Source organism: Columba livia, chromosome Z, assembly GCF_036013475.1.
Source record: "Columba livia isolate bColLiv1 breed racing homer chromosome Z, bColLiv1.pat.W.v2, whole genome shotgun sequence".
In the NCBI taxonomy this organism is placed as follows: domain Eukaryota; kingdom Metazoa; phylum Chordata; class Aves; order Columbiformes; family Columbidae; genus Columba; species Columba livia.
The window spans coordinates 67,581,625-67,590,955 of NC_088642.1; positions in this window are offsets into that span (position 1 = coordinate 67,581,625).

The following is a 9,331-nucleotide window of genomic DNA, read 5'->3' on the forward strand; positions in this document are numbered from 1 at the left end:
TCAAATCCCAAAATATTCCTTCATGCTGCTTTCAGAAGAGACTGGCATTTCTTACAAATCTTGAGAAGTAACACTGTCAAACATACAGGAATGAAAAAGTAATGAGTCTTTCCTGATTTTTCCTGCAGTTCAGAAAAAACGTAGCACAACACTCTTAAGGAAAAGAAAGCTGCCCTCAAAAAGGCTACCTTTTAAAATTCATAAATGCTTATTCTTTGAACCAAGAACTGAAAACCCACCCATCAGAGAAAATAAGATATTTTAGTTGAAAACTGCTTGCTTTGGAGCTGGAATCTCAGAGAGTGTTTTCCTTTTGCTCTGAATTTGCAGTTGCTGGTTGAAGGACAATTTCAGTGTCCAGTTGGTGGCAGCTTTAAAGCAGCTTCTGGTTTCACAGTGAATTGTGCAAGACTAAGTTGTGCAGTAACAACTTTAAACCATGCCTGTATTACAAATGTGTACTGCAGTTATATCAAACACATATGGACACCGACAAAATGCCAAATAAATACAGATCACTTGGCAAGTAGGTAGACCTCACAAGCACTGCAATAATACCAATTTCTGCAGTGAAAATGAAAAAAGAGAAATATCAAGAGAGTCAGAAAGATAACTGTTAGTACACATAATGTGTGATCAGCTCAATATTATTCAAAAAGCAGCTTACTACAAAGGAAGATTTTCTTAGTTTTCACTGATTTGACTGCAGAGAAATTGAAGTTCTCCCAAAACTTGTTTTACAATTAGAGAAAAAAGCTCAGTGCCTCAATGAAATGTAATTTAGTACAGATTATAAAGCTTCAGATTTTGAAAAAAACTGTCAATAAGTTTTTTGTGCAGGATAATCTTAGTGGATCATTTTCTGATAAAGTGAGTGCAAACATTAGTAAAAATCCCCATAGTCAGTTATGCTATTGCTTTCACTGGGGAGACTGGACATCGTTGACTCCTGCAAGATACCACCAGGGATGTCTGCCAAGAAGAATGGAGTATGGTAGGATAGCAAGAATATTTGGGGACAGCAGTAATGATTTGAAAACAAACCAAAACCATACAAATAAACAAATCAGGCAGAAACATTTTAAAATATTCAAGCTGGGTGATAACATAACAGCAAGAGCAGCAGGCTTCCATTTCCAAAAATATAATCTGTTCCCAGGCCAGTTCCCCTACTGACTGCACCTCACAGTAGTTATGTGCCAACCCTGGCTGTTTTCTTACCTGTAAGCAAAAGACGGCCATTCGGTGCTCCCCTCAAATACTAATTGCCTCTGTCAGGAGATCTGACCTTAGCAGGGGAGAATCTGGCTTTGTGTAAAAGTTTGTTTCTTCGATTTCTGTGGCTTGGTCTGGCAAAAAATTGGGCTAGTTATCACTGGGCAGGAAAACACGTTATTGGCAGGTTTGTCACAAATATATTTTCTTCCTGCTAAGACCCTTCAGGGAGCTATGTTTGGAACAGTAAGTTCTGTTCTTCCCTCATCTGGGTGTCTTTCTTTGGGAAAGAGAAAGATAGACAGCACTGGTGACCTAACATTCCTTGTGCAGGTCAAAAAAATTTATGCAAATAAATCTGACAGAAAAACAAACTGGGCTTGGATTTATTTCAAGTGGAAGTATAAGCACTAAGTCAAATTTAATTGTCTCTCTTTTAAATAGTATAACCCTATTTTGGAAGTGAACTTATTTATTTATCCCCCCCCCCCCCCCCCCAGTTTTTTTATATATTCTTTCAAACAATGTGGACATGAGCACCACGAAACACTGCATAGGCAGACTTCTGGCAATTTTATAGCTATTTGCCTAGCTCTCTTGCACTGTTATTCTTACTGAAGGTGTTAGTGTTCAGAGAGATACTGAAACTTGTTTCCATGTTTGGTTATCACATTGGATATGCCACTTGCATCCTTGAGGCTCTTCAAGAAAATATTATTCCAGAATAGCTGAATCAGTGGTAAAGGAAACATTCAGACTAGAAAACAAGTCAATGACTGTTTTTATGTCAGCTATCTGTAAATTAACAAAACACAAGCAGATGCTAATGGACTATCTTCTCTGTAAGCTATCCTTGGTTTTCTTATTTGGGACTTAGTTTTATTCCATCAGAGTTTCTTGATCCACAGGTGTCCCAATGGTTTGATTCTGTGGTTTGTATTATACTATGGAAATGCTGACAAACCACAGCATCAGAAAATATGCTATCTAGACCTATAACTTGATTGAAAAAAAAAAATTATATGTCTTTGTACGCAAGGGTTAGCTGAACACAAAGAAAGTCTTGAATGCAGAATCTATGACACACTCTGCAGTTTACATAGTCTAGCACAGCCCTAGCTTGTTTTTGTGGCATCTGTGCAGCAAAATGACTTGTAAACTCAGTGATAATTACTGTGTTCCCATCACTTAACTGTACAGTGCTGAGTAAATCACTCTGTCTCTTTGGCTCACACATGCAAGAATTGTGCTTATGGGCCTGTGGGACAGCAGGAGAAAGGCTAGTGAATTTGTGACATGTTTTCAATGTAGAAAGTAAAACGGTAAAAGCTACCATGCATGCTGTTCACTGCCTTTCAGTTCTGCAGTTGCAGGGCACTGTCATCGCGAGAGTGTCTGTAGAAGGGAGCATGCTGTCTGAGAGCTAAGCAGTGCTTAACATGTCAGGCAGATGTCAGGCATCTTCCATAATCAATGACTATATTAGTGAATTACACAAAGTTCCTAATGAGCAGGTCTTTAATTAAGCATGTAATCCAGTCCTCAGGTGTATGTATATAGATTTACATTGCTAGTAACAATGCTTCTGCTTAAACTGTAATGCATCTATCAGATTGAATTGTGTAATCAGTCACATAGTGCTAATTTTTTCTATTTTAATCAAGATTGCGCTGATTGAGTTCAGCTGCTAACAGTTACTGACTTTCTTGCTACAGTTCAGCTGCATACAAAGATATACTGAGAATCTGTAAATCAAATTTAATTTTGCAGTAAATTATTCTTATTTATTGCTCTAGCTCTATAGCTATTTATTTACATATCCATAGGGAACAAAGGCAACAGATTCACTAGTTACAGTCAACTCATATTCTCAAGGATGTAAATTATTCCAAATGGGGTTGGGGGCTTGGAGGTGGTGCAATTTATTGCTTTATTTCAACGTATTTTATTTTGGAATATGAAATTTTGATTTACTTGAGCCTATGAACATAAAAGACTCATTACTTTTTTTTTTTTTTCAGTTTTTATTGAACCCTCTTACCATCTGATTGCAAAGTGAGCTTTGCTAGCTGAGAGTTTAGCGAATGTCTCTGAATTTTTCTCTTGGCAGCTGTACTTTTCCTTCCTTTAGTCAAGCAGCACAAGGAGGAGGTCAAGACATTTTTAAAAACTGACCTGCAAATAATTAGTATTCAATTAGTTTTCACCTTGCTTTTGTAAAGCCTATGAAGTTTTAAGGATAAGAAAGGCATTAGGAGTATTCTTTCCCTCTAGTCCACTCTCATTTGTAGATCATATTGAAAATCAGTTGTTAGTAATACCAAACCTGATCTTCCCAAGCTGGCTGGCAGTCTACTGAGGGTATAAGGAGTCTGAGTATTGTTAGTCCAGCTGTTATAAAGCCAAAGCCATGAGTCACCATATAATATGTTTTAGATTATCACACTATAAAACCCAAATATTTTGGGGATCTTTAGCTTGTCTATTAATTATATCAGTTCCTGGTGTTGTATTTTGAAACCTATCACAAGAAGCTAAGATATTTCTTTTACCTAATCACATAAGCCCAGAAGCTGGGCAGTAAGCAGGATGTCACTCCCCAGACTGGACACAACAAAGTACTAAAAAATTCATCAGAACAGTGGAGCAATAATTTGACTCTACCCACAGTATTCTTTCTCTAGAGCACTCATTAAATGCTAGAAGTAAGTGTTTAGTTGAAAACTAGAAGAGTATTTTCAATTCCTCACCCAGTTTCCTTTCAGATGTTGAACTTTCAGTTCCTTGCCTCTTGGCATGTCATAATTTCCCTCATTCTCCAGGTTTCTTACAGCCTTCTAAAATAAGGGAGATGTTAACTCCGAAAAGTCTTCGGAAAGTAACTTACTTTCCAAGTTTACCTGATGTCTTTTAAGTATCAAAAAAAGTCTGCCCATTGGGTTTGTGTTTTAGTATTGTCATTCAAAGTCCTTTTTCAATGGCTAGAAGATGAAAACACAGAGATGCAGCTGACATCTGAAGCTTGGGTCAAACCCCACTGTTCAGCAGGCAGAAGTGTAGTTTTCTGTGCTGCAGAGGGATGGTACAGGAGAGAAAAAAGTATAGGGTGAAGTTTTAACTTCTGTCTAGCTTGCATTCCACTGTTGAATATGGACTATTTTTTCTCTTTCTTTCTTAACAAATCTGTTTTAAAGCGTGCGTTACAGCCGGAGGGTACACTGCCAAAACTACCAGCTGGCAGCTCCACAGCCAGAGTGAAGGCTGAGGGATGAGGTTTGAGTCTGAGCCTGAATCAAGGCCAAAACTGTGGGGAAGGGGAATGCAGTAGATCTGATTGAAGGTATTCAGTACTTCTGTATGACTAATAATGGGATGGTGTTCAGCATTCGGATTCCTTTACTTTTCTGCTGGTCTTTATATACAGCAACCTACCAGATAAGAGCCACAATCCAGCTAACTTGCTCGCAAGTAAAATAAGCTTCAGTAAAATGTTGAGCATATACTACGTGTGTAGTATCTGTCCATGCAACAAATGCTTTGTAGAGTTCATACTCGCTGCTGAAATGTTTATACTGGGTGAATCATGTACTGTTAAGTCTTCCCTACATTTCTAAGGCATGATTTATTCTCCCTCTGTGCTTCACTTCGTATTTAGTGATGTTTCTGATTCATGCGTTGTAAGTTGAAGTATATATTTTCTAAGCATTTGGACCCAGTTAAATTACCTGTTTGATTGGTAAGACTCTTTTCAGTTCAACTTATTTCAGGGGATGCTTGTGTTATGATTAGGTCTGTAGACACAGCTGATTGATAGTGAAAGGTACGATGTCCCACATTAAAACAAGACTAATCAGGCAATCAAATCTGGTGTTACACGTGTACAAATATTTTATCCCTCATTGATGAAGTTTTCTATATAAGAATCTCTAAATCAAAAATTAAGTTATAGAAACACTTTTATTATCCTTAGCTGTCATAATTATGGATAAGCAAGGAAACACGATGTGTTCAGGAAAGGCCTACCTTGATACTCTCTTGGTTTCAAAAAGCCCCTCACCTTGGACTTAAGATATGGTGGGTTTATTTTTAAGATGAGAACACAGATGCATAAAATAATCAAAGACACTTACCTTGTAATTTATCAAAAGGTCAGTGAAATGTGAATAGATACAACAATAAGTGTGTTATAGTATCAAATGTTTTAAGACAAGCTCAGTAATATCAGAGTGTCTTCACACAAAATGTTTTAAAATGACTTAAAATTCATGACTTGGCAATCCTGGCATTCTGGTGATTTAAGTAATGCATAGGTAATCTCGTCAAACAGGATGGGACGTTTTATAACATATGTATAGCTTTGTTTTATAATATGTGTATAGCTTTGGCGGTTTTAAGCAATAAGGAGAGCATGTTATGACATGGTTTAGAATGAAACTGTTTCTACCTGAGGAGATCTCTGCTATTTGTGATTTATCCTTTTTTTGTTAGACTGGATAAGGTGTTAACATTTCTGTAATTAAAACTTCACTTTGGCATATTTTTTTTAATTATTTTTATTTTATTTTAGTGGTAAAGCATGTTAAACTTGTGTCATACTGCATTTTAAACATCTTATGTATGCAGTGCTTCCCAAAAAAAATTTTTATAGTACTCCTTATCTAAGAACAATTCTGTTGAGAAATGTGTGTTGAGTGATCTTTCTTTATCATCAAGTCTTCTCACGGTGGAAGAGGCACCGTGACTCTGGAGATTCCATTTGCAAGGTGACAGCAGGCCGCTCACTGAGTACAACCTCAAGATACTCTCTTAAAAAGAGTTACCTGACTAGCCTTGTTTCTCATGCTGCTATATTACAATATGCCTCTTTATATTTCCGTATAACTTGATTAGTTATAAGCATTGGTCTATACTGCCACTCCCTTTCGTAAAATTAATCCCATTAAAGCTGATTTTCCTGGCTATAAGCCACAGAGGGTGCTCAAGACAGTGGGTTTGGCGCTCTGTGTGGGTATGCATGTTTTTTTCTGCGAACAAAAGCAGCTCAGGATGATTTGTGATGCCGAACAACCTGTTGGTGGCATCCTGTTTCAGAGGCAGGGGTAGCTTCTGAGTCCCTCATTGCCTTCCTGCAGAGGCTGAGTAGTCAGCAGAAGCGGCTGCTGTGCATGGAGGATACAGCTAATCTGTTGCTTTTGCTGTGCCTGCTGATGCTGCAGTGCAAGCTGCCATGTGTGCTACAGCAAATTATCACACGCTGTCCTGGGTTTTTTTGGGACAGACTATGGTGAATGCTATCAAGTACATTTGAACATATGTTTGTTTTCAAGTTACATATTGACAAAAAATGTGATTGCCTAGGAAACACAGCTGTTTTGCTTTCTGTTGCTGCTGGAATGGCACTGTGCCCACCTGTCACAGCACATATGCACACTAGTTACCATTCCTATAGTCTCAGATACCTCTAACCACTGTGCAGTCCTTTATAAAGCTGTACGTATTCACCTCCAGATTTTATTTAGGAGTGGAATGTGATTGAAAATATTTGTTTCTACTGAAAAAAAAGTCTTTATTTACAATAAAGCAGCTGAGTTTTGTTTTTTGTTTGTTTGTTTTTGGTTTTTCTCCCTTTTTCTTTCCGTGACTTGTTGCTACTGTGCTCAATACATATTCCAGGCTGTGTGCAATCTTGCTATGATCCTTAATGTACTAATGCAGCACATCTGCTTCATCATACTCTGCACATTGACTGCGCCCTTTAAAGTCTAACATTTTACAGCTCAGGATCTCTTCTTCTGTTACTTCCACAGCAAAAATCTGTTACGCTATATGCAGGTCTCTGTCCGGCTCCTCATCAAGGGTAACAAGGTTTCTGCAGCTGGCAGCACAGCCTCCTTCGCAGACACTGGACATTAATGTCACAGGCAAAGTTTGCTTGTCATGTCTTCTTTCATCAGGTTTGCAGCAGCCCCCCTGGCTGGACTCTGAGGCAGTGACTCTACCAAACAGGCAGGTAGAAAACCCTGGGGTGCCAGCTGCGGCAGCTGGTGGAGAGCTGGCCTCCCAAGAGCAGGCTGGTACTGGTTGATGGTGTTTTCAGGTGTCTACAATGCATTTCAGGACTTCCTCCACATGTTGTGCTGGGCATAGGTTCTCCATCTGTTCAGCTGAAGGGGGAGAACTTCTGACTAGCAAAGTTTTATGTGGGTTTTGAGAACAAATTTTAAAAGATAAAAAAATTGTTGCTTAATGGTCAGTAATTAGAAGCTGGAGAATCTTGGAAGACTTGGAGAATTATTTCTTATCATCATAACTTTATCCTTCTGCATTTTCTGGTTGTATGCATATCTATATGGCACATGCTGCATTGTGACCAGTGGCCATCCTAGATTTATATGTTACTAATTAAATCCGTGGTGTTGCTTAGAGGTGACAGTAAAGCAGAGCACTGCTACTGTGAGTGCTGGATGAATAAAGCCTTTAACAAAAAATATAATATGGCTCTTTGCTTATTTGGTTTCATCTTCCCCCCCCAAAAAAAAAAAAAAAAATTAACAGTTGAATTTGGTGTCAGGAGTAAGAACCAGGACCTCCAAGAGTACAGCAAGGCAGTGGTTAACAAGGCTTCTGCAAGACAGCAGCTCACAGTAAGGGATAAATGAGATGTGTGACAAATGTGTCGTTCATATGAGGGTAATGGCTGCAAGCAATGAGACACCACTTTTCATGCGAGTAGCAGAGGGACAGAGGTCACATCTGTGACAGATGTAACTCTGACCACGTGGGCTGCAAAACCAGACCTGGCATGGGCAGCACACACAAAAGTGTTTGGCACACTCTGGCCCCAGAAGACATGACTCCTGCTTTTGGGGCTGATAGTCACCTCTCCACATCTGTGAGAGACACCAGGCTGCTCTGGAGCAGAATTAGGCTTTTCTGTACTCTCCAAGCAGTTGCCATACTCGAATATCCACTTTTTAAAGTCTGACTTTATTTAAAAGTTTGCACCGTTTCCATGTGCTACCACAGGTTTCAAAGCCAATGGCATTTTTCCCAAAGTATTCTGCTTGATAATGACCTTTACTCTTTGCATGCATTGCTTTTATCGGGAATGGCAAACATGGTGTCCCATCTCCCACCTGCTGCCCTGCTGTGCCCCTGCGGAGATCGCAGCCTCACTCCCTGCCAGGGCAGCAGACCTGCCTTTATTTTTTCCCCCCTCTTCCAGTTGTAATAACCCATAGAAAAACTGCCAAACGCAATGTCGGAGTCGGGTTGCTCACCTCAATGTGAATTTTAGGAGAGATATGTGTGCCACCTAGAGGAACTGCAGCTGTTTGGGGGGCTAGGGGGTTGCGCCACTCCATACCTGCCACCGGCTATGGAGCAGCCTGAAATGTCAGCCTGAGGTTTGACGCCTGTGGGGGATCTGCAAAAAGAAACCCAGCACCCAGCAGTGACTGAATTCCTTTAGGAAATCTCAGTAAATGGTGTGCTGTGCCTCTATGTTTGCAAAGCTTTTGCATATCTGGAAAAGAGTCTAAGAGTGCTGTACTCTTTTCTATTCCGGTAAAAGAGATAATGCCTCTCTCTGCATATTTTAGTAGTCCTGACATTTGTTACTGCTGTCTAGTTCCTAAGATGCAGAAAAAAACAGCCCTCACTTGACAAAACCAGAATTCATCCTTCCCTCTTACTAGAACCCTCAGCTTTAATTTGTATCTCCTTGTTTTTGAGCCTTGCATGACCTGATGCTTCTGGCGTATACTAGCTTTAGATCAGTTGACGGAAAGTTCAGGAGATCTCCTGTTCAGGATGAGGCTACAAGGCAAGGTGCAAATGGAAATGAGAGTGATTGCTGTGAGGAATGGGAAACATAAAATAATGGAAGAGAGAAGAAAAGAGAATGAAAATGGAAGAAGGGGAACTGCAAATACCAAACAGCAAATACCAGAAAAAGGGCAATGAAAGAAAAGGAATTCAGAGAACAAATATTGTTGCCTTTTATTCCTGCAGCATCATTGGTCCTTTGTAGAACATGTAGTCCCTTGTGGTATGTCTTATTTTATTAAGACACAAAGCAACTACTGAACCAGGGTCACAGGCATCCAGATAGTCT